The sequence below is a fragment of the Coregonus clupeaformis genome, chromosome 13, assembly GCF_020615455.1.
Source record: "Coregonus clupeaformis isolate EN_2021a chromosome 13, ASM2061545v1, whole genome shotgun sequence".
Taxonomy (NCBI): domain Eukaryota; kingdom Metazoa; phylum Chordata; class Actinopteri; order Salmoniformes; family Salmonidae; genus Coregonus; species Coregonus clupeaformis.
Window position 1 is genome coordinate 51,218,907 of NC_059204.1, and position 24,080 is coordinate 51,242,986.

Sequence of the window (24,080 nt, forward strand, 5' to 3'; positions counted from 1 at the left end):
CGGCTAGTGGGTGGGTGGGTAAAACGCAATATAACCATAAAGAAAGCATAGTGACATAAAAGTCTGACTGCCTTTCTTTTTAATGCTGTGTTTGTGTGTGTGTGTTTCACTCCTACTTATCATTGTGTTGAATTTAACATATTCAAGCTACCAACAGGGCTCAAATAGCCTCCAGGGTTAATTGCTGCTCCTTACTGCCATCTAGTGGAATTGAACAGGATACTATATACACTTGAAATTAATTAAATATGCCTTTTTCTGAAATTATTGATAAGAACCCCCAAAAAATGCCAAGAGTGTGCAAAGATGGCATCAAGGCAAAGGGTGGCTATTTGAAGAATCTCAAATATAAAATATATTTTGATTTGTTTAACACTTTTTTGGTTACTACATGATTCCATATGTGCTATTTCATAGTTTTGATGTCTTCACCATTTTTCTACAATGTAGAACATAGTAGAAATAAAGAAAAACCCTTGAATGAGTAGGTGTGTCCACACCTTTGACTGGTAGTGTATATATACATTACCAGTCAAAAGTTTGGAAACACCTACTCATTCAAGGGTTTTTCTTCTTTATTTTTACTATACAGAAGATAGCCCTATTTGGTAAAAGACAAAGTCCATGTTATGGCAAGAACAGCTCAAATAAGCAAAGAGAAACGACAGTCCATCATTACTTTAAGACATGAAGGTCAGTCAATATGGAACATTTCAAGAACTTTGAACGTTTCTTCAAGTGCAGTCGCAAAAACCATCAAGCGCTATGATGAAACTGGCTCTCATGAGGACTGCCACAGGAATGGAAGACCAGGAGTTACCTTTGCTGCAGAGGATACGTTCATTAGAGTTACCAGCCTCAGAAATTGCAGCCCAAATAAATGCTTCACAAAGTTCAAGTAACAAATACATCTCAACATCAACTGTTCAGAGGAGACTGTGTGAATCAGCCCTTCATGGTCGAATTGATGCAAAGAAACCACTACTAAAGGACACCAATAATAAGAAGAGACTTGCTTGGGCCAAGAAACACAAGCAATGGACATTAGACCGGTGGTGATTTGTCCTTTGGTCTTGAGTCCAAATTTGAGATTTTTGGTTCCAAACGCTGTGTCTTTGTGAGACGCGGTGTGGGTGAATGGATGATCTCTGAATGTGTATTTTCCACCGTAAAGCATGGAGGAGGTGTTATGGTGTGGGGGTGCTTTGCTGGTGACACTGTCTGTGATTTATTTAGAATTCAAGGCACACTTAACCAGCATGGCTACCACAGCATTCTGCAGCGATACACCATCCCATCTGGTTTGGGCTTAGTGGGACTATCATTTGTTTTTCAACAGGACAATGACCCAACACACATCCAGGCTGTGTAAGGGCTATTTTACCAAGAAGGAGAGTGATGGAGTGCTGCATCAGATGACCTGGCCTCCGCAATCCCCCGACCTCAACCGAATTGAGATGGTTCGGGATGAGTCGGACCGCAGAGTGAAGGAAAAGCAGCCAACAAGTGCTCAGCATATGTGGGAACTCCTTCAAGACTGTTGGAAAAGCATTCCAAGTGAAGCTGGTTGAGAGAATACCAAGAGTGTGCAAAGCTGTCATCAAGGCAAAGGGTGGCTATTTGAAGAATCTCAAATATAAAAAATTAATAATAAGGAATAAGGTTTTGATGCACCTTTACTATATCTAGGAGATATGAAAAAGCTAAGGAAATATTTTTGGGACACATATTAAACCCCCTTTTCTTTTCACAAAACTACCTCCATTCTTACATAATTTTTTAAAAACCGGTCCCGGTTACCTTCAGACAAGTCCAGTGACACTTGTGGGGGTCATAGAGCACCATCGTGTATGTGAGAATCTCCCCTTTTCACAGTGGGGTCATATTAGTTTGTAGCCCAAACGGTTCGGACGCTACAGACAGTAGTTAGCACATCGGCGGTACTGACCTCAGAAGAATCCAGTGGGGTTTGTGGGGGTCGTAGAGTCTTATCTTTCCATAGAGTGGTCATATTAGTTTGTATTAGTGGTGCAACTTTGGTTTTAGAAGTGGGGGGGACATCACTTTTTTTCAGCTTTAATATTGCAGATAGACTGTGGCTTCCATCTATGTAATTGTCTGCATCATTTCCAATCCCCCATATATTTTTTGTAAATATACAGTACCAGTCAAAAGTTTGGACACACCTACTCATTCAAGGGTTTTTTCTTCATTTTTACAATTTTCCACATGCGTCTCTCTCAAAGGCGGCGCGTGAGTTTCAAGTTTTGGTGAAGCAATTTTTTCACATATCATTAAAAACAACCTTTTCTTGAATGCAAACATCCAGTAGCGACCCGTCATTCAGGGCAGTATATACAGTTGAAGTCTGAAGTTTACATACACCTTAGCCAAATACATTTAAAATCAGTTTTTCACAATTCCTGACATTTAATCCTAGTAAAAATTCCCTGTCTTAGGTCAGTTAGGATCAGCACTTTATTTTAAGAATGTGAAATGTCAAAATAATAATAGAGAGAATGATTTATTTAAGCTTTTATTTCTTACATCACATTCCCAGTGGGTCAGAAGTTTACATACACTCAATAAGTATTAGATAGCTTTGCCTTTAAATTGTTTAACTTGGGTCAAACGTTTCGGGTCGCCTTCCACAAGCTTCCCACAATAAGTTGGGTGAATTTTGTCCCATTGCTCCTGACAGAGCTGGTGTAACTGAGTCAGGTTTGTAGGCCTCCTTGCTCGCACACGCCTTTTCAGTTCTGCCCACACATTTTCTATAGGATTGAGGTCAGGGCTTGCGACAGTCCACTGTAGCTCAGTTGGTAGGGCATGGCGCTTGCAACGCCAGGGTTGTGGGTTCGTTTCCCACAGCGGGCCATTATGAAAATGTATGCACTCACTAACTGGATAAGAGCGTCTGCTAAATGACTAAAATGTGAAAAGAATGTGATGGCCACTCCAATACCTTGACTTTATTATCCTTAAGCCATTTTTACACAACTTTGGAAGTATGCTCTGGGTCATTGTCCATTTGGAAGACCCATTTGCGACCAAGCTTTAACTTCCTGACTGATGTCTTGAAATGTTGCTTCAATATATACACATAATTTTCCTTCCTCATGATTACATCTATTTTGTGAAGTGCACCAGTCCCTCCTGCAGCAAAGCACCCCCACAGCATGATGCTGCCACCCCCATGCTTCACAGTAGGGATGGTGTTCTTCGGCTTGCAAGCGTTCCCCTTTTTCCTCCAAACATAACGATGGTCATTATGGCCAAACAGTTGTATTTTTGTTTCATCAGACCAGAGGACATTTCTCCAAAAAGTACGATCTTTGTACCCATGTGCAGTTGCAAACCGTAGTCTGGCTTTTTTATGGCGGTTTTCGAGCAGTGGCTTCTTCCTTGCTGAGCGGCCTTTCAGGTTATGTCGATATAGGACTCGTTTTACTGTGGATATAGATACTTTTGTACCTGTTTCCTCCTGCATCTTCAGAAGGTCCTTTGCTGTTGTTCTGGGATTGATTTGCACTTTTCGCACCAAAGTACGTTAATCTCTAGGAGACATAATGCGTCTCCTTCCTGAGCGGTATGGTCCTATGGTGTTTATACTTGCGTACTATTGTTTGTACAGATGAACATGGTACCTTCAGGCATTTGGAAATTGCTCCCAAGGATGAAGCAGACTTGTGGAGGTCTACCATTTTTTTCCAGAGGTCTTGGCTGATTTCTTTTGAAATACATCCACAGGTACACCTCCAATTGACTCAAATGATGTCAATTAGCCTATCAGAAGCTTCTAAAGCCATGACATCATTTTCTGGAATTTTCCAAGCTGTTTAAAGGCACAGTCAACTTAATGTATGTAAACTTCTGACCCACTGGAATTGTGATACAGTGAATTATAAGTGAAATAATCTGTCTGTAAACAATTGTTGGAAAAATGACTTGTGTCATGCACAAAGTAGATGTCCTAACCGACTCACCAAAACTATAGTTTGTTAACAAGAAATTTGTGGAGTGGTTGAAAAACAAGTTTTAATGACTCCAACCAAAGTGTATGTAAACTTCCGACTTCAACTGTATATATATTTTTTTAACTTTTTTATTATTTTCCCCTAACCCTACCATCCCTCCCCTAATTTGAGTAAACTAATGGACAATAACATTTAGTCTTGTACTTCCAGCTTATACATACTATATACATTTTACGGACACAGTATATTTTACAATAGTTAACTTTTGTTTGTTTTTAGTCCCATCCATCAGCTCCACTCAACCCCTTCCATCTATCTCTGAACACCATCCAGTTTTATTTGCCATATATTTTTCAACTGTGCTGTGATGTTTCACAAAAGTTCTGATCCTTTTTATTTTCATAGATTCTACATATTTTAAATTTAAAATAAACATTTTTGCTAAGAGTATTATTATATTATTGATCGATCAATTGACTATGACTTTTTAAATCACCCAGCAGTGCTATTTGCAGAGGGGGACATAACTTGGCATGGGGTCTGGGTGTCCTCCTATTTTTTGGGGCATCTAAAGCACATTTCCTGCATTTCTACACAATCTAATATGACCCATGGCCCTTCTAGCCAACTCTATTTACAACAACAAAAAGTAAGCAAAAATGCCCACAGTCATCAAGCTAAGTAAGAGATTATTAAATATATTTAAGTGATTGATAAGACTGAACTAGATCCATGATAATTCAATAATCAATATTGTGTTGCACCTTTAACCAATAGCCTAACAAATGAACAACTCTTACAAATAAAGTACAAAGACATCTTTTGATTTCCTTTAAGACATCATCTATATCAAATTTCAGCCACTCCGCCCAGCCAACCCAGTGTGTGCTGGACAGAGAAAATAAAGTGTTGTATCTGCAAAAATTCACCTCACCTCTGTTACAGACTGGTCTTCCCTGGCTGTCTGACCCTGGTCACCATCTGATCCTCCTAAAATGAGGCATGTCAAATAATTACCTTGGTGTACATTTATACATTATATTATCCAAGAATAGAAGCAATGGTTCAATAATTGAAATGACCATTATTCCCAGATCCCACACTGTAGCTTTAAACTTAAGCTGCTGTCCTGTAGCTACTGTAGGTCTACCCATCAATTCAAGATGGAACTTTGTAACATTCACTGAATATGCTGCAAAATTCACCTGAGCTCCGTAGACTGGTCTTCCCTGGCTGTCTGACCCTGCTGGGACCCCTGTCACCATCTGATCCTGCTAAGACAAGATGAGCATAGTGTTGTGTACTGACTGTGCACTAGAGGGCTGGATTCCAGGACCTGCGGGTCCCGACAGAGATAATTTTTCATTCTGCGGGCGGGAGCGGGCGTTCAGACAAACGACTTTGGAATGAAAATATTTTTGCTGTCCCACAGATTATTTTGAAACGGTCCCATTTCTGCTTTGTATGCGTTAGCCTACCCATTGTATTAAAAGCACATATTTTTTGCATTATTCACACACTCAGAATTCCCTGCTTCATCTTCTGTAGCCTACCTCTCCTAGTTGGTTGTGAGATTTCAAGTGCGCCTAGTATGTGTGGTCTCATTGAAATAGAGTAGGCTGCCTACATGAGCGGAGAATCACATGGCAGTTAACTTGAATATGAAATTAACTTAAATATGATTAGACTGTAGTTTACTACATTGTCTGTAAATAAATATTGATAATGAAAAGAAGTGGAGGGTGCTCAACAAACGTGAGTCTAAGTGCAATCAAAAAATGTATCATCACTGAAAAGGAAAAGGCACAATGCTCAAATAGGTTAGCCTACTATGTTGAGCGAGCGTTGCGGCTTTTCATTTTAAATAAGTATGGATTACAAATGTATTTGTCTCTGCCTGCAAATCATCCTCCTAAAATGTAGGCTATATCCTATAGGCCTATGCAAAACATAGCAAGTGTTGCTGTCATCATTCTTGCTGTTTTCAGTTCAGTAGCCATACAGTGCCTTGCAAAAGTATTCATTCCCCTTGCTGTTTTTCCTATTTTGTTGCATTACAACCTGTAATTTAAATGGATTTCTATTTGGATTTCATGTCTTGTTTCAAAAAATTCAAATAAATAAATAACGGAAAAGTGGTGCGTGCATATGTATTCACCCCCTTTGCTATGAAGCCCCAAAATAAGATCTGGTGCAACCAATTACCTTCAGAAGTCACATAATTAGTTAAATAAAGTCCACCTGTGTGCAATCTAAGTGTCACATGATCTGTCACATGATCTCAGTATATATACACCTGTTCTGAAAGGCCCCAGAGTCTGCAACCCCACTAAGCAAGGGGCACCACCAAGCAAGCGGCACCATGAAGACCAAGGAGCTCTCCAAACAGGTCAGGGACAAAGTTGTGGAGAAGTACAGATCAGTGTTTGGTTATAAAAAAATATCAGAAACTTTGATGATCCCATGGAGCACCATTAAATCCATTATAAAAAAACGGAAAGAATATGGCACCACAACAAACCTGCCAAGAGAGGGCCACCCACCAAAACTCACGGACCAGGCAAGGAGGGCATTTATCAGAGAGGCAACAAAGAGACCAAAGATAACCATAACGGAGTTGCAAAGCTCCACAGCGGAGATTGGAGTATCTGTCCATTTAACCACTTTAAGCCGTACACTCCACAGAGCTGGGCTTTACAGAAGAGTGGCCAGAAAAAAGCCATTGCTTAAAGAAAAAAATAAGCAAACGCGTTTGTTCGCCAAAAGGCATGTGGGAGACTCCCCAAACATATGGAAGAAGGTACTCTGGTCAGATTAGACTAAAATTGAGCTTTTTGGCCATATAGGAAAACACTATGTCTGGCGCAAACCCAACACCTCTCATCACCCCGAGAACACCATCCCCACAGTGAAGCATGGTGGTGGCAGCAAAGTTTGGGCTGAAGCTAAACGGATAAACAGGACAGGGTACCGTGTAAAGGAACAGTCCAGCAGGCATCAGCTGTGCAGCTGAGTGATCATAAGGTCCAGTGAACAGCAATATGTGAGTCCGAGAGCAGTTTGAATTGGTGCTAAAGCACAGCGAGCAGGAAGCACGGCTGTTGTTTGCGTGTGCTAGTGGGCCGGGGCTAGCAGATGGATCTCCGTGGTCTTCGCAACGGGAAGCCTGTTGAAACCAGACGATTACGTCGGCAGACCAGTCGTGATGGATCGGCGGGGCTCCGTGTCGACTCTAGGAGGTCCCGTCCGGTTGACAGAGAGGTAGATAGCCGGGAGATGTGCCTGACTCGAGGTTAGCTCAAGGCTTATTAGCCAACAACAACATCCATTTGGTTGCAGCTAGCAGGTTGCGATGATCAGGTGTTAAAGGTCCATTGATTTAGTGATTCCGGCATAAAATCCAATATGTTCTGGGTCGATAACACGCTGTGCAGACAGTGCAGACTGGCCGATAATAGTCCAGGCTAGAGCTAGCTGGTAGGTAGTGCAGGCCACGGACAATGGTGAAAAACCGCCAACAGTGGCTAATAGCAAGTAGCTAGTTATCTGGCTACTCCCGTCCGGTAGACAAAAAGGTAGATAGCCGGGATATGGGCCTGGCTCAAGGCTAACTGGTGCTTGCTTCAGGGGCAGTGGTGATTATCCTACAGCAACATCCATTCGGTTGCGGCTAGCTAGTTGCGATCGGATGTTCTGGGTGAAAACCGTTAACGGTGGCTAATAGCAAGTAGCTAGTTAGCTGGCTAGCTAGTTTCAACTGGAGATTCTTGATAAAGATGAGTAAATAATAGAATCCGTTCCACATTGAGTGAGGCGGGTTGAAGGAAAGTATATTTAGTAGTAGGATGAAAAGTGTGATAGGGAAATATGTAAAAAAAAAAAAAAAAAAAAATCTTTAAAACAGCCTATTTACATGGACACACAACAAAGAACACGACCGCACTGCTACGCCATCTTGGATCCCTCTGGTTCCCACATGGTTTTGTGCGTGTTTGTTCGTTGTGTTGTGTCATACACTTTTGTGAGCTGGTGTGTTTTCCCTGCGTGGAAATTAGTCTTAGTTTTTTTCTAAGTAAAGTACGTTGTGTACTCAGTTCTGTGTCCTGCGCCTGACTCCGTCCTAACGCTGCACATTTGACACCTGACAGAAACACGCACCTAATATGGAGTCAGCAGGTGCAGCCAGTCCGCCGGTACCCGTGGAGGAGCGCGTCCAGCAGCACGTGACGATGCTCCAGAATCTGGGCACTGCAATGGATCGCGTGTTGCAGACCATGGAGCGATGGGAGAGAGGGGGTTTTCCTACAACCCCAGCAACTTCAGGTCAACCCACACCAATGTCCACCCCTCCGTCACCTGGACCCAGTGGGATTCGGCTCTCGCTCCCGAGGGCATATGATGGGACGGCTGCCGGGTGCCAGGGGTTCCTGCTCCAGGTGGAGCTCTACCTGGCGACCATCCACCCGGCTCCCTCGGGATACGAGAGCGTGTCCGCCCTCATCTCCTGTCTGTTGGGGAGAGCGCTTGAGTGGGCCAACGCCGAATGGGGAGGAATAGACGCAGTGTTGGTTCGCTACAAATCTGGTGCAATTCACGGAACCCCTTGGGTGTTCGATGCTCGGGACGCAATGATCACTGAGGCGCCCATGGTGTCTGCAGTAACGCGTAACCATGTAGCACCGTGGGAATCATCTTCGCACAAACATAATGTGTTGCTAACTCATTCATTCTTGAATGGTGACCTGGTAGCAATGCAACACCAAGATGAGTCCCTCGCCACTTTCATGGCTTTCTTGTCTGATCTTATCAATCACCCAGTGTCCGAGCTGGCTTTGGCAGGCTCACACGACTTGCGTTCACTGTACGCAACTAAACAGCACCTCACACTTGTAGATTACCTACTGGTTTATGTTTCAGAAACTGACGCCACACAAAGGTGCGTGATTCCTAAAACACAGAGGGGGATAATGATAGCTCATGCCAACGATGAGCCATGTGGGGGCATAGGGGAGTCAAGGCTTCATGTGAAACATTGCAACAGGTGGCACACTGGCCTCACATGGAACAAGATGTGGCACAATACGTGAGGGGGTGTCTAGTTTGCTGCCAGTTTCAACCCTCCAAGCCACTTCACAGAGCACCCTTGGAGCTCGATCCAGATCGACTGGGTCGGCCCAATTGCCAGGTCAGCAAGAGGCAACAAGTATCTCCTCACAGTGACTTGCACATTCACAAAGTGGGTGGAGTGCCTGCCCCCACCCATTGACACAGCGGAAACCACGGCCGTTCTTTTGCTCAACCATGTTTTCAGTCGTTTCGACCTGCCAGGAGAAACCGTGGACAGCGACAGAGGAACTAATTTTTTTCGGCTGCTGTAATGACCGAACTGTGGCGGCTCCTGGGAGTCAAAGCTAAACTCCACATCGCATACCACCCTAGGAGCTCCGGCAGGGTAGAAAGGAGCAACCAAACAATCGTCACAATCTTGAGGAAATATGTGGCAGCCAACCACAAAGATTGGGACCTCAAACTCCCACTGGTATTTATGTCGATCAGAGCCACACGCAACAGGTCTATGGGAATAACATCATTTGAGATTATGACGGGCCGCCAAATGACGCTTCCACTGCATCTCCTGTACCAACTGGGAGATGTCGCCGCGGCCACTGTGTACACGGCCCATCAATACGAGACAGACCTGCGAACCCACCTCTAGACTACCTTTGCGTACGTTCAAGGAAAGTTGGAAAGAAGTGCGGAAGGTGACAAGACCCATTATGACAAAAAGGCCTCACACCAGGAGTTTGAGGTTGGGGATACGGTGTGGTACTACGTATACACCAAACCCGTGGGAGTTGCGAAAAAGTTCCTGCTCCGTTGGAGATTGTGTTAAAGCTGTCACCTGTTGCTTATCAAATCAGAATCAGCAAAGGTCGACAGAACATCACGTTCAAGTGGGTCCACAGGAACCAAATCAAGTTGTACACTCCCCCATGGGAATAGAAGGGGTGCAAGCCAGCCTCGAATAGATAGAAACCTAGCCAATCAGAGGTACTAAGAAAATTCTTAAGTATCCTCAGCTGATCCCTTCCGGGAGGTCAGTACATTGCCTCTGACATATTTTCTGCTCTTCCCAGCTACAAGACACACATTTCGTTGTCATTGTTGATAGTGTCCTGTGTTGTGCTGTACAAAATAGGAAAATCAGCTAAAATGTTTTGTCAAAACGTTTTTCTTTCAATTTGTTTTAAATAATAATAATAATAATAACACTGAAATAATAAAATCTGTAATTATGCGTTTTTGTAGGATGGAGTTCCCTTGGATGATCCTGACACTCTGTGCCCTGGTCAGAAACCAATCCAACAGATGTACTCACGAGTGGAACCCCTACGGAATCGTTCTCCGTGATGATCCCGGACTCCTTATAACCAACTGCAGAGTACACACGCAGAGGGTGCACGTCCGCCTAGATGCAGAGAACGTGTCCCGCCAACACATTTCTCCTGCGGCACATATGAGTTGGGACAGGGCAGACTGGACCACCCAGGCAGTTAAGCACGCTCAGCTAGACACTGCCCACATGTTGGCCCAACTCCAAAAGTTCACAGTCACCCAGTCAGAACTAGCAGAGCCCAGGCGAGAAAAACGATTCCTCAGGGCGCTACTCTCAACAGGTGCAGCCGTAGGGTCACTATTTGCTCTAGGTACCACAGCCGTCAACGCAGTCAGTCTAGCCACGGTCAAAATAAATGTTAGGGAGATTACTGAAGAGATGTCACTTATCCAGGTTGCAGCATGTTGGAAAGTCTTTCCAGGACACTATTCTGGTGGTAAACACACACGCTACTCTCCTGAACAAAACCCTCCTGTCGGTAGGCAAGCTAGTAGAAGTCATGAACCATGCCTATGCCCATGTCCAATTGGTTCAATTGTTGTTGGAGGATTTTCTCAGTGAAGTAAGCTCTTCTATGGACCACTTGGCCATGAATAGAATCCCCTCATATCTAGTGCCCCTCTCAATGGTGCCCAACATATTGACCTCAGCTACCACAACCATGATAAAGCCATTACAGTCACACCTGACCTATAGTCTCGGGTCTGCAATTCCAATACACGTTGATGTTAATTTAAATGAAGTGGGATTTTTACTGACGCTGCCGGTTGTTGAACTGGAGAATATCTATAGGTTGAAAACAGTTCTAAACGTAGGATTTTGGCGTGACAAAACCCATGTGAAAATCATCACACCTCCAGTCATAGCTTATCAGGAACACAATCCAGATTTCTATCTCACCCCTAACCTGTTAATGTGTACTCTAACCAAAGATGTCCACTACTTGTGTCCTAGCAAACCCCTCGTCAGGGATAACACTGAGCGCCTTTGTGGCCTTAAGCCTATCACCAGCGAAGAATGCTGTAGAGCCAAACTAACAGCAAGAGGTGGAGTCACCACCATGCAAATTAGATGTCCTAACCGACTTGCCAAAACTATAGTTTGTTAACAAGAAATGTGTGGAGTGGTTGAAAAACGAGTTTTAAAGATTCCAACCTACAGTGTATGTAAACTTCCTACTTCAACTGTATGTGGGAACTCCTTCAAGACTGTTGGAAGGGCATTCCGGGTGACTGCCTCATGAGGCTGGTTGAGAGAATGCCAACATTGTACGGAAGCACAGTTCCTGCTCAGCCCAGTCAAAGCTATTCGCTGCTCTGGCACCCCAATGGTGGAACATGCTCCACCACGATGCCAGGACAGCGGAGTCACTGACCACCTTCCGGAGACACTTGAAACCCTACCTCTTTAAGGAATACCTGGAATAGTATAAAGTAATCCTTCTTCCCCCACCCCCCATAAAAAAAAGAAAAAGGTGGTTGTCCCACTGGCTATCCTAAGTTGAATGCACCAATTTGTAAGTCTGCTAAATTATGTAAATGTAAAATGTAAATGGAAGTGGTAGGGAATCAACGGCTGATTAACACCCTATTCACGTCCGCCACTATGACTTATGAACGCCATGACTCAACCACCCAACTGAACCTCCCCAATCAGACCATTTCTGTTAAGGTACCAGAGGGGGGCGATTATACACATAGACTACCTAGCCCTATACCAACTTCCTGACGACAGGATAGACACAGATATTGAAATGCCTGACGCTTTTGCTAAACGTTCCCTTGAGTTACCACCAGCTATTCAAAACCAAATTCAGTACGAGGGACTGATGACTGTTCATCTTAGCGTACTGAATGAGGCACCTTTAGTTGACCCGATTGCCTATAACCCAAAATATTGGTCTGTCACCCGCTCTTGGACGGTGTCGGACAGTATCCTGACTGTTACCATGATCTTTGGTCTTATTGCCCTTGGCGTGTGCACCTACAATGTACACAGGCGCAATGGAAGACAAAATGAGGTCTTATGCTAGGATCGCCTGTGGGACGGAAGCAATCCCGATTTTCGGAAAAATGACAATAGATTCCAAAACCCCATCAGGTGACCCATCCACAGCATCCCCAGCTTCTTCCCCAGAGTTCGCTAGGTCAGCCCTGTAGTGCCACCAATGGAAGCATCCCCCACCATTTAGCCAAGACCATGGACGTACATGGAATAGAGTCCAAGTAGATGATTAAGGTGGGGGAAATACATTTTGTATATGTTTTTATTTTTATTTCCTTTGACACTAAGGAAGTGATATTGCCACAAACAGGTTCCCCATACGACATTTACATTACATTTACATTTACGTCATTTAGCAGACGCTCTTATCCAGAGCGACTTACAAATAGGTGCATTCACCTTATAGCCAGTGGGATAACCACTTTACAATGTTTTTTTGTTTTTTTTGTATTTTTATTTTTATTTTTATTTTTTTTTATTTTTTTGGGGGGGGGTTGGGGTAAGGGGGGGGTAGAAGGATTACTTTATCCTATCCCAGGTATTCCTTAAAGAGGTGGGGTTTCAAATGTCTCCGGAAGGTGGTGAGTGACTCCGCTGTCCTGGCGTCGTGAGGGAGCTTGTGCCACCATTGGGGTGCCAGAGCAGCGAACAGTTTTGACTGGGCTGAGCGGGAACTATGCTTCGCAGAGGTAGGAGAGCCAGCAGGCCAGAGGTGGATGAACGCAGTGCCCTCGTTTGGGTGTAGGGACTGATCAGAGCCTGAAGGTACGGAGGTGCCGTTCCCCTCACAGCTCCGTAGGCAAGCACCATGGTCTTGTAGCAGATGCGAGCTTCAACTGGAAGCCAGTGGAGTGTGCGGAGGAGCGGGGTGACGTGAGAGAACTTGGGAAGGTTGAACACCAGACGGGCTGCGGCATTCTGGATGAGTTGTAGGGGTTTAATGGCACAGGCAGGGAGCCCAGCCAACAGCGAGTTGCAGTAATCCAGACGGGAGATGACAAGTGCCTGGATTAGGACCTGTGCCGCTTCCTGTGTAAGGCAGGGTCGTACTCTCCAAATGTTGTAGAGCATGAACCTACAGGATCGGGTCACTGCCTTGATGTTAGCGGAGAACGACAGGGTGTTGTCCAGGGTCACGCCAAGGCTCTTCGCACTCTGGGAGGAGGACACAACGGAGTTGTCAACCGTGATGGCGAGATCATGGAACAGGCAGTCCTTTCCCGGGAGGAAGAGCAGCTCCGTCTTGCCAAGGTTCAGCTTGAGGTGGTGATCCGTCATCCATACTGATATGTCTGCCAGACATGCAGAGATGCGATTCACCACCTGGTTATCAGAAGGGGGAAAGGAGAACATTAGTTGTGTGTCGTCAGCGTAGCAATGATAGGAGAGGCCATGTGAGGATATGACAGAGCCAAGTGACTTGGTGTATAGCGAGAATAGGAGAGGGCCTAGAACTGAGCCCTGGGGGACACCAGTGGTGAGAGCACGTGGTGCGGAGACAGCTTCTCGCCACGCCACTTGGTAGGAGCGACCAGTCAGGTAGGACGCAATCCAGAGTGAGCCGCGCCGGAGATGCCCAGCTCGGAGAGGGTGGAGAGGGAGGATCTGATGGTTCACAGTATCAAAGGCAGCAGACAGGTCTAGAAGGACAAGAGCAGAGGAGAGAGAGTTAGCTTTAGCAGTGCAGAGAGCCTCCGTGACACAGAGAAGAGCAGTCTCAGTTGAATGACCAGTCTTGAAACCTGACTGGTTTGGATCAAGAAGGTCATTCTGAGAGAGATAGCAAGAGAGTTGGCTAAAGACGGCACGCTCAATAGTTTTGGAGAGAAAAGAAAGAAGGGATACTGGTCTGTAGTTGTTGACATCAGAGGGATCGAGTGTTGGTTTTTGGAGAAGGGGTGCAACTCTCGCTCTCTTGAAGACGGAACGGACACAGCCAGCGGTCAAGGATGAGTTGATCAGCGAGGTGAGGTAAGGGAGAAGGTCACCAGAGATGGTCTGGAGAAGAGAGGAGGGGATAGGGTCAAGCGGGCAGGTTGTTGTGCGGCCTGCCGTCACAAGTCGCAAGATTTTATCTGGAGAGAGAGGGTAGAAAGAAGTCAAAGCATAGGGTAGGGCAGTGTGAGCAGGACCAGCAGTGTCATTTGACTTAACAAACGAGGATCGGATGTCGTCAACCTTCTTTTCAAAATGGTTGACGAAGGCATCCACAGAGAGGGAGGGGGGTTAGGGTTAGGGTTAGGGGGGGGAGAGATTCAGCAGGGAGGAGAATGTGGCAAATAGCTTCCTATGGTTAGAGGCAGATGCTTGGAATTTAGAGTGGTAGAAAGTGGCCTTAGCAGCAGAAACAGATGTAGAAAATGTAGAGAGGAGGGAGTGAAAAGATACCAGGTCCGCAGGGAGTCTAGTTTTCTTCCATTTCCGCTCAGCTGCCCGGAGCTCTGTTCTGTGAGCTCGCAATGAGTCATCAAGCCATGGAGCCGGAGGGGAGGACCGAGCCGGACGGGAGGATAGGGGACATAGAGAGTCAAAGGATGCAGAAAGGGAGGAGAGGAGGGTTGAGGAGGCAGAATCAGGAGATTGGAGGGAGAAGGATTGAGCAGAGGGAAGAGATGATAGGATGGAAGAGGAGAGAGTAGCGGGAGAGAGAGCGAAGGTTGCGACGGCGCATTACCATCTGTGTAGGGGCAGAGTGAGTAGTGTTGGAGGAGAGGGAGAGAGAAAAGGATACAAAGTAGTGGTCGGAGACTTGGAGGGGAGTTGCAGTGAGATTAGTAGAGCAACAGCATCTAGTAAAGATGAGGTCAAGCGTATTGCCTGCCTTGTGAGTAGGGGGGGACGGTGAGAGGGTGAGGTCAAAAGAGGAGAGGAGTGGAAAGAAGGAGGCAGAGAGAAATGAGTCAAATGTAGACGTAGGGAGGTTGAAATCCCCCAGAACTGTGAGGGGTGAGCCATCCTCAGGAAAGGAACTTATCAAGGCGTCAAGCTCATTGATGAACTCTCCAAGGGAACTTGGAGGGCAATAGATGACAAGGATATTAAGCTTAAATGGGCTAGTGACTGTGACAGCATGGAATTCAAATGAGGAGATAGACAGATGGGTCAGGGGAAAAATTGAGAATGTCCACTTGGGAGAGATGAGGATTCCTGTGCCACCATCCCGCTGACCAGATGCTCTCAGGGTATGCGAGAACACATGGTCAGACGAGGAGAGAGCAGCAGGAGTAGCAGTGTTTTCAGTGGTAATCCATGTTTCCGTCAGCGCCAAGAAGTCGAGGGACTGGAGGGTAGCATAGGCTGAGATGAACTCTGCCTTGTTGGCAGCAGAACGGCAGTTCCAGAGGCTGCCTGAGACCTGGAATTCCACGTGGGTCGTGCGTGCAGGGACCACCAGGTTAGAGAGGCAGCAGCCACGCGGGTGTGAGGCGTTTGTGTAGCCTGTGCGGAGAGGAGAGAACAGGGATAGGCAGAGGCATAGTTGACAGGCTGCAGCAGATGGCTACAATAATGCAGAGGAGATCGGAATGAAATGAACTAAACATCTGGGAAAGGAGAGAGCGGGGCCTCCCTCACCACAACTCCCAAATATAACTCTCCCAACTTCCACCTCAGAAACTATACTTGTTGTAAACTACAGCGGTTCAATGTTTTCTAGGAATAGACTAACTTAGTTTATTCAGCTAGCTAACAAGGTGCAGTATTATTCCGTGAAAAACGTCCGGGCACCTCGTCATAAGACGCCACAGCCAGCTAGCATGCCGGTCTCCAACAACACGGTTTAGCGCCAATACTCGGCCACAACAAACCACCAGTGTATCAACACGCAAGCAGATCGTTCGTGTCCGTGTCTAACGTTGTGGGTTAGTCCCGACAGCTTGAGCGAGTCCGTCGTCAACTTATTCAGCCAGTTAGTTAGCTAGAATAGTTAGCAAACTGGCTAGCCATTGCTTTCAGACAAAGAAGAACCCCTCCTTTCACGGCACGAACACACAGAGAGAGCCAAACTAACGTTAACTAGTCACCCATGTCCCGAATTCCTTGAACGACTCGGGCTATCAATATGTAAAAAAACAAAACACAAGTGTAGGTTATGACTTACCCCTAGCAGCTACTGTTAGCTAGCCAAGTGCAAAGCTAGCCACTGAATTGACTCAGCCAGTTCGCGTCTGTTCGCTCGGTCGTTCCAGCTATTGTTTACTAGTAGCTATCCAGGTAGCAACAAGCTAGCTAAATTTCAAGCACAGTAGCCACTTGCTACCTAACGTTAACGGTTCAGACAATGAGGTTAGAAAACAGCTGAATGGTAGGCAATTATTGTATGTAATTTTTGTAGGCAGCCAGCTGGCGTAATTACAGGCACTCTCAGGCGTGAAACAACTATACCGTTGCTAATAGCTACTCGCCAGCTAGTCCAGGTGGTGAGTTAGCTAGCTAGCTTCAACTGTGCTACACCCGGCACAGCCGAATACAATACTAACCTACAATAATTACATACAACAACCCACGATACCTACCTACAATACCTAACTACAATCTAAATACATAGTTTAAGCCTTACTCGACAAAGCCCAAGCTATGTATAAAGCCAAGCTTACCCGACGACCTCCTCCTTCGACAACGGAGCTAACAACCACCAGTTAGTGCCACAATGCCGCCCATTTGGGGAAGAAATGTCTTGACACCTTAACACTGCCATAATTTAGAGAGGAGGAGAATCTATCTCTGGCCCTCTAGTATAGTGAAAGGAATGCCTTTGTTTCAGAGACTTTTTGTCACCCAAAAACTTCAACATCCAACAATGAACACTGGGACAATATATTTCAACATCCAAATGTTGGGAATGATGAGAAATGGAATATGGATAATTAATGTCTATTTTGTGATGTCATTAAAATGGTATAAAGGTGTTATAACGAAAACATTGTTACTTGAAAAGCTTTTACACTGTGTATATCAGGTTTACATCCTTTAAATTGTGTAGAAAATATCAAGGAGGAAGACAATGTTTTCATGAAGATAGGAATGTGATTTTAGCTTTCTAACAAGATCATTATGTTGATAATACTTTTGCCTCGTAACTAGCTATGCCCGAGGGAGCTCAGAGAGTGTGTCAGTATGACGGAAACGCCCCTCTTTACCAGAGTGCATAAAAGATTGAGTTAAGAATTGTTAGATCACACTAGACGGACCTCAAGCTGCAGCGAGGTCCATTTTGGTCCCGACCCTGAAAATCAGCACGAGGTGAAAACGACAAAGTTGCCTCCACTAACAATCAATGTTACGGCTGAGTAGCTGTTCTAAGTACTGTATCTAAGAAGGTGAATTTAAGTGGGACCATCCTGTTACTCTCTTCAAACCATCGTCTACTACACTGCTCTCATTGCCCCACAGGGGATCAACGACACAGCTGATTAGCCGTCCTCAGAAGACCACTTCCAGAACGAGTGAAAGTAAACAGACAACTAAGGAGAAGGACATTGTGACCTCTTGTGGACAATCTGAGCCTTACATCTAAAAGGCCATCCGAAAGAGAAGGCCCAAACGACCCCTTCCCACGAAGGCCTGTGTCCAACAGAGATACACGACGAAGACCTCCAATACGTAAATATGCATTACTTCTTACCAAACAGGCGGCAGTTAGGGGCAAGGTATTAGGATTACTGTGAGCGTAGGTCCATGTGTATCAAAGTGTTTTCTTTCTCGCTCTCTTTTTAACTCGCCATCTTTTGTAACAAGTGTCATATTGTGTTAGTCCGCTAGGGACCCGTTTCCATTGTATTAAGTTTCTAATCCCTATCTATACTGTGTACGTGTTTGTATCTTGTGTTATCATTTTTAATTAGTTAGTAAATAAATAATTAAAACAATTTGTGTGGTACGGAATGATCAGTAAGACCCGGGTTCATGCAGACTTAAAGAGTCTACGACTTTCAGAATGAGATAGATATGAGGTAAATTATTAATAAATTATAAGAGATATCTTTAGAGTTAATTTGGGAAACGGTAACTAGTTGAACAACTTTTCCCATGGTGCCCCAAATTCCTAATGAGTTAATTGTTACATGATTAATTTAATCTAGTAACAATTAAACATAGTAGGTAATTATTCGATAAATAATAGTCATCACAATAATATATCACGTCACGACACTGGTCTTGGAGAGCCAGGTATAATTTACAAATTGATTGTGCTTTTCTATATGTTTCTTTTTCATTCAGAGATTAACTTTATAATCTGAATGTGTGACAGGCACATCATTTGATCAATGTATGGAGGCGATCATCCCATACATTGAGAAACTCCAACAAGGCTACTTTGCAAACTGCCCATTCTATGGAGGCAGTGTGTTCGTGTGTGGAGGAATTGGCAAGATCAACTCGGACATGCCAATTACTGTGCCATCTGCTTGTCACCTGCAGAAAGAGTAGCTGCAGCTTTCGCAACAGCTAATGGGGATCCGTTATTTATTTAACAAATAACAGAAAAGGTAAGCCTTGAAAGAATGCTTTTTATAAGTAAAATATTATTTAATATAACTCTTAAAGTAAAATAGGTGCGTTTTCTGTTTTCAGATGTCAAATCTACACAGTGGACAAGGCTCTGCTCTCAGACCCAAAATCAAAATCTAATCAAATCAAATGTATTGGTCACATACACATGGTTAGCAGATGTTATTGCGAGGGTAGCGAAATGCTTGTGCTTCTAGTTCCGACAGTGCAGCAATATCTAGCAAGTAATATCTAACAGTTCCACAACAAAAACCTAATACACACAAATCTAAGTAAAGGAATGGAATAAGAATATATAAATATATGGATGAGCAATGTCATTATCAGAGTGGCATAGGCTAAGATGCAATAGATAGTATAGAATACAGTATATACATATGAGATGGGTAATGCAAGATATGTAAACATTATTAAAGTGGCATTATTAAAGTGACTAGTGTTCCATTTATTAAAGTGGCCAGTGATTTTCATGTTTGTGTGTAGGCAGCAGCCTCTCTGTGCTGTGTAACAGTCTGATGTCCTTGAGATAGAAGCTGTTTTTCAGTCTCTCGGTCCCAGCTTTGATGCACCTGTACTGACCTCGCCTTCTGGATGATAGGTGAACAGGCAGTGGCTCGGGTGGTAGTTGTCCTTGATGATCTTTTTGGCCTTCCTGTAACATCGGGTGCGGTAGGTGTCCTGGAGGGCAGGTAGTTTGCTCCCGGTGATGCGTTGTGCAGACCGCACCACCCTCTGGAGAGCCCTGCAGTTGTGGGCGGTGCAGTTGCCGTACCAGGCGGTGATACAGCCCGACAGGATGCTCTCAATTGTGCATCTGTAAAAGTTTGTGAGGGTTTTAGGTGACAGGCCAAATTTCTTCAGCCTCCTGAGGTTGAAGAGACGCTGTTGCGCCTTCTTCACCACACTGTCTGTGTGGGTGGACCATTTCAGTTTGTCAGTGATATGTACGCCGAGGAACTTAAACATTTCCACCTTCTCCACTGCTGTCCAGTCGATGTGGATAGGGGGGTACACCCTCTGCTGTTTCCTGAAGTCCACGATCATCTCCTTTGTTTTGTTGACGTTGAGTGAGAGGTTATTTTCCTGGCACCACACTCCCAGAGCCCTCACCTCCTCCCTGTAGGCTGTCTCATTGTTGTTGGTAATCAAGCCTACTACTGTTGTGTCGTCTGCAAACTTTATGATTGAGTTGGAGACGTGCATGGCTATGCAGTCATGGGTGAACAGGGAGTACAGGAGGGGGCTGAGCACACACCCTTGTGGAGTCCCAGTGTTGAGGATCAGAGAAGTGGAGATGTTGTTTCCTACCTTCACCACCAGCATTCTTACATAGGTATTCCTCTTGACCAGATGGGATAGGGCAGTGTGCAGTGTGATGGCAATTGCATCGTCTGTGGACCTATTGGGGCGGTAAGCAAATTGAAGTGGGTCTAGGGTGACAGGTAAGGTGGAGGTGATATGATCCTTGACTAGTCTCTCAAAGCACTTCATGATGACAGATGTCGCCCCGATTGTCATTTAGTTCAGTTACCTTTGCATTCTTGGGTACAGGAACATTGGTGGCCATCTTGAAGCATGTGGGGACAGCAGACTGGGATAGGGAGAGATTGAATATGTCCGTAAACACACCAGCCAGCTGGTCTGTGCATGCTCTGAGGACGCGGCTAGGAATGTCGTCTGGGCCGGCAGCCTTGCGAGGGTTAACACGTTTAAATGTCTTATTCACGTCGGCCACTGAGAAGGAGAGCCCACAGTCTTTGGTAGCTGGCCGCGTCGTTGGCACTGTGTTATCCTCAAAGTGGGCAAAGAACTCTTGTCCAGAAGTTCCAGGAAAATTTCATTTTGGCATTTGGCAGGCCACACTGGCTAAAGTAGGTAGATGCTGTCTGTCAGTACACCACTCATGTATCTTTCATTTTATCAAAAGCCTCCAGACATGAACCACTTGCCTACTGCCACTGGAGTTGAAGTCCTACAACTTCTCCAGATCCTCCCTCTCATCACCAGGGATGCTTTGTGCAGCCCACCATCCTTTACTGCTGCCTCTGTGCAGCATATTGGCATCAACACCTGTAGGCAGATTCAGAATGCCAACGTTCTGCTGTCTGAATATTTTTCCCTTACCTCAATGAAGCTGAAGCCAAACTCCTCCAGCAGAAAATGTGTGATCATCACAAATTATTGTTGAAGTAAGTTAAATAGACTTATTGATGGATTAATTAATTAATATTGTGACATTGGCCCTAGGTAGCTGCAGTAGTATTATTTATTCATTTCTGTCTTTCATAGATCTGGAAAAAATTATGTTGCCAATCGTGGGAACATTCATTGTGGCGTTCATATAGAGGAACAGATGGAGGTGTTTGGATAACCTATGATTGGCAACTGCAACCACTTTGAGAGGTACCATCATCGCGTGAAGGACATAAGTATTTATCTCTAATACCTACAGTCAGCAAAGTTTCAGTAAAAACACAATAGGGGTATTTTAAACACAATGTATTTGTTAATTTTTGTCAGCAGTGAATGCCCACAAGAACGGGGTCAATATGGAGAAAAACATGGTTGCAAGACTGGGTGTTCTGGACTCCATTGCCACCATGTTGACCTATAGCAACAGAGACACTGAACAACCTCAGCCTGGTCTTCCTGGATATGCTACAGTGTATCAGCCATCTGGGGCTGTAACACTGGCGTCTGCACAAGAGCTCAGACAGAGACAAAGCCTTGGTAAGTACCCATATAACCATCTATAATACCATCACTGGTGGCACCTGTAAGGACCATCAGCTGTCTTGTAATATCTCTGTTGTTGTGCACTAGAGGGCAGTCTTTGTTGGGTTAACACACAGGTCATATCCAGGGTTTTTCCTGGCCCCGAAAAGGGCTTAGGTGACGAGCGCAATAGGAAAAAAAGAGAGAGTGAGAGAAGGAGAGAAAGAGGCAGGATCAAAGGTATACTATACGATGTATTTATGTCGGCATGAGTGGCTCGGATGGCTACTCAGTTTGGCCTGAAACCAGTGTTTTCATAACTTAGGGTATGGGAGAGAGGAAAAACGTATCTTCTGAGATTGTGGACCCATCCAATGGCTTGGCAGTGAACTGCATACTACATCAGAGTGTAATCCTGTCATCCCGCCTTGACACATTTGTTGTCATCATTTCAAATGAAGCTTTGCATTTTTGTTTTGTTTTCTGCAGTGTTATTCAACTGTGATTCTTTTTCCTACAGAGAACCCCCAGGTTTACTTGAAACCTCTCCCACCCCTCAACAGACGTAATCCTTTATCAGGGTGTGAGGAGTTCATTCAAGAAGACCAGGTCCATGTGTTTTCCACAGCAAAACTGATAAGTGTTTTTTGCCCTCCAACCTAAATTAGGAATTGGAACGAGATCTACGGGGACACATGGGCACTTTTGTGAACTTCGTGACAACAACATTCTACATTATGATGAGAACAAGGTGTTCTTCGGGAACAGATACTTACATGCGCGAGCGTTGCAAAATAAATGTACACATACATGTTATTCAATCATTGCACCCACACTGCTCGTGAGCGTCTGCGTAGCCAGACGTTAAAATAGAACTTGGTTCTATTTGTGACGCTTGACACGCTGCAAGTCCCGCCTCTCCCATCTCCTCATTGGTTTTTAGGAGTATATACCCACGTGGGTGATTGAGGTCCACACTCCAGTCTAGTTGGTGGTGGTAATGCACCTTAAAGTTGGTTTCCAACCACCATATAAAGTCCAAAGAAGAAGAAGAAGCCTGAAGGAGGAGAGATTACTAGAAACAAACTTGGTTTACCCTTTTATCTGTGGATTAATTGTCGGAGGACCTTGTGCATTTCAGGTAAAATTACAACCAAATGTTTATATCCCAGGACAAATTAGCTAGCAACAGCAAGCTAGCTAGTTAAATTGCCATAAATGTTTAATGCTTTTCGACCTGTCCCCAAATTAATATAGTTGGTTCAGAGTTCGTTTTGATATTTCAACCTGCGTGTCCTGACCGCGTCTGGTGTGGGTGGACAAAATCAACATGTGTGCGATGGCACACTCGTGAGCGGTGTGGTCAGCATGTTACACTCTCATGTAGAGTAGTCATTATATCAACTGCAGGGGTGAAAGTAGATGTAATTTCTTCTCAGTACGGGGACCTCCTATGTGTGCATGTGCTTGCATGTAAAGATAGTAAAGATTTGTTGTTTAACTTGTTTTGAAATGTATTAGCCTACACTGTAAGACTTTTCTGTAATTTCAACAGTAAAACACTGTAGAATGCACAGTAAAATACTGTAAATGTGTTTTAGAGCATTAATGCTGTAGATTGCACTGCATTATGGGTAAAATGCTGAAAAAGACTGTTATTAACTGTAATTGGAATCCTCCTGTAAAACTTACTCTAACATACTGTATTTCTTTACAGTAATAGCTTATGCCTACTGTAGATTCAAATGATCTATAAAATAAAAATAAAAATAAACATTTTGACAGTAACCCTCCAAAAAGTAATTCATAAACCTTTTGAATTTCCATATGTACTATGTTTGTTTCTTGGGCTTCAGGAATGTGACAGAAAAAGTGCCACAGGCCTTGACCTTTTTTTTAACTAATTGAAAGTAAGGGGATATCGGTGAACAAATGCTGTGGTCAAGGCTATGATGGCGCTAATGCAATGAGAGGAGCTTACTCAGGTGTTCAAAAGTGCATATCAGACCGAGAGCCTAATGCTTCTATAGTTCTTTATGAGTTTTAGTTTAGAAAACGATCTTTCCGCAGAAGCGACAGTTACAGGGATGGTAAATAATGGCTGATTTCCGTAGCAACATCAGGGAGTGGGCAGAAGGGAGTGATGCTTCAAATACAGCAGTTCTGTAACATATTTAATTGAGCCTCTCAGTCTCCTTAATTGCCGTCCTCAACACGTTATGGAAAGATAATAATTGTTTAGGAAGCTCTGGGGACAGGTTGTCTGGATACTGGACAGCCAGTAAATTGGCAGATGCAAACAGATTATCATATTTAGCAGACAACAGTTCTTGAGGGCTTGAACAAAAAAAGTGGTTCGCAATTTCGTTCATACTGGTGAACTGGCGTTTGAGTTGTGTAGTTGCAATATCAACAGTCCCTTATCTCTGGTATATCTTGGCATGCATCATTCAAGACTAAGTATTTATTTCACCTTT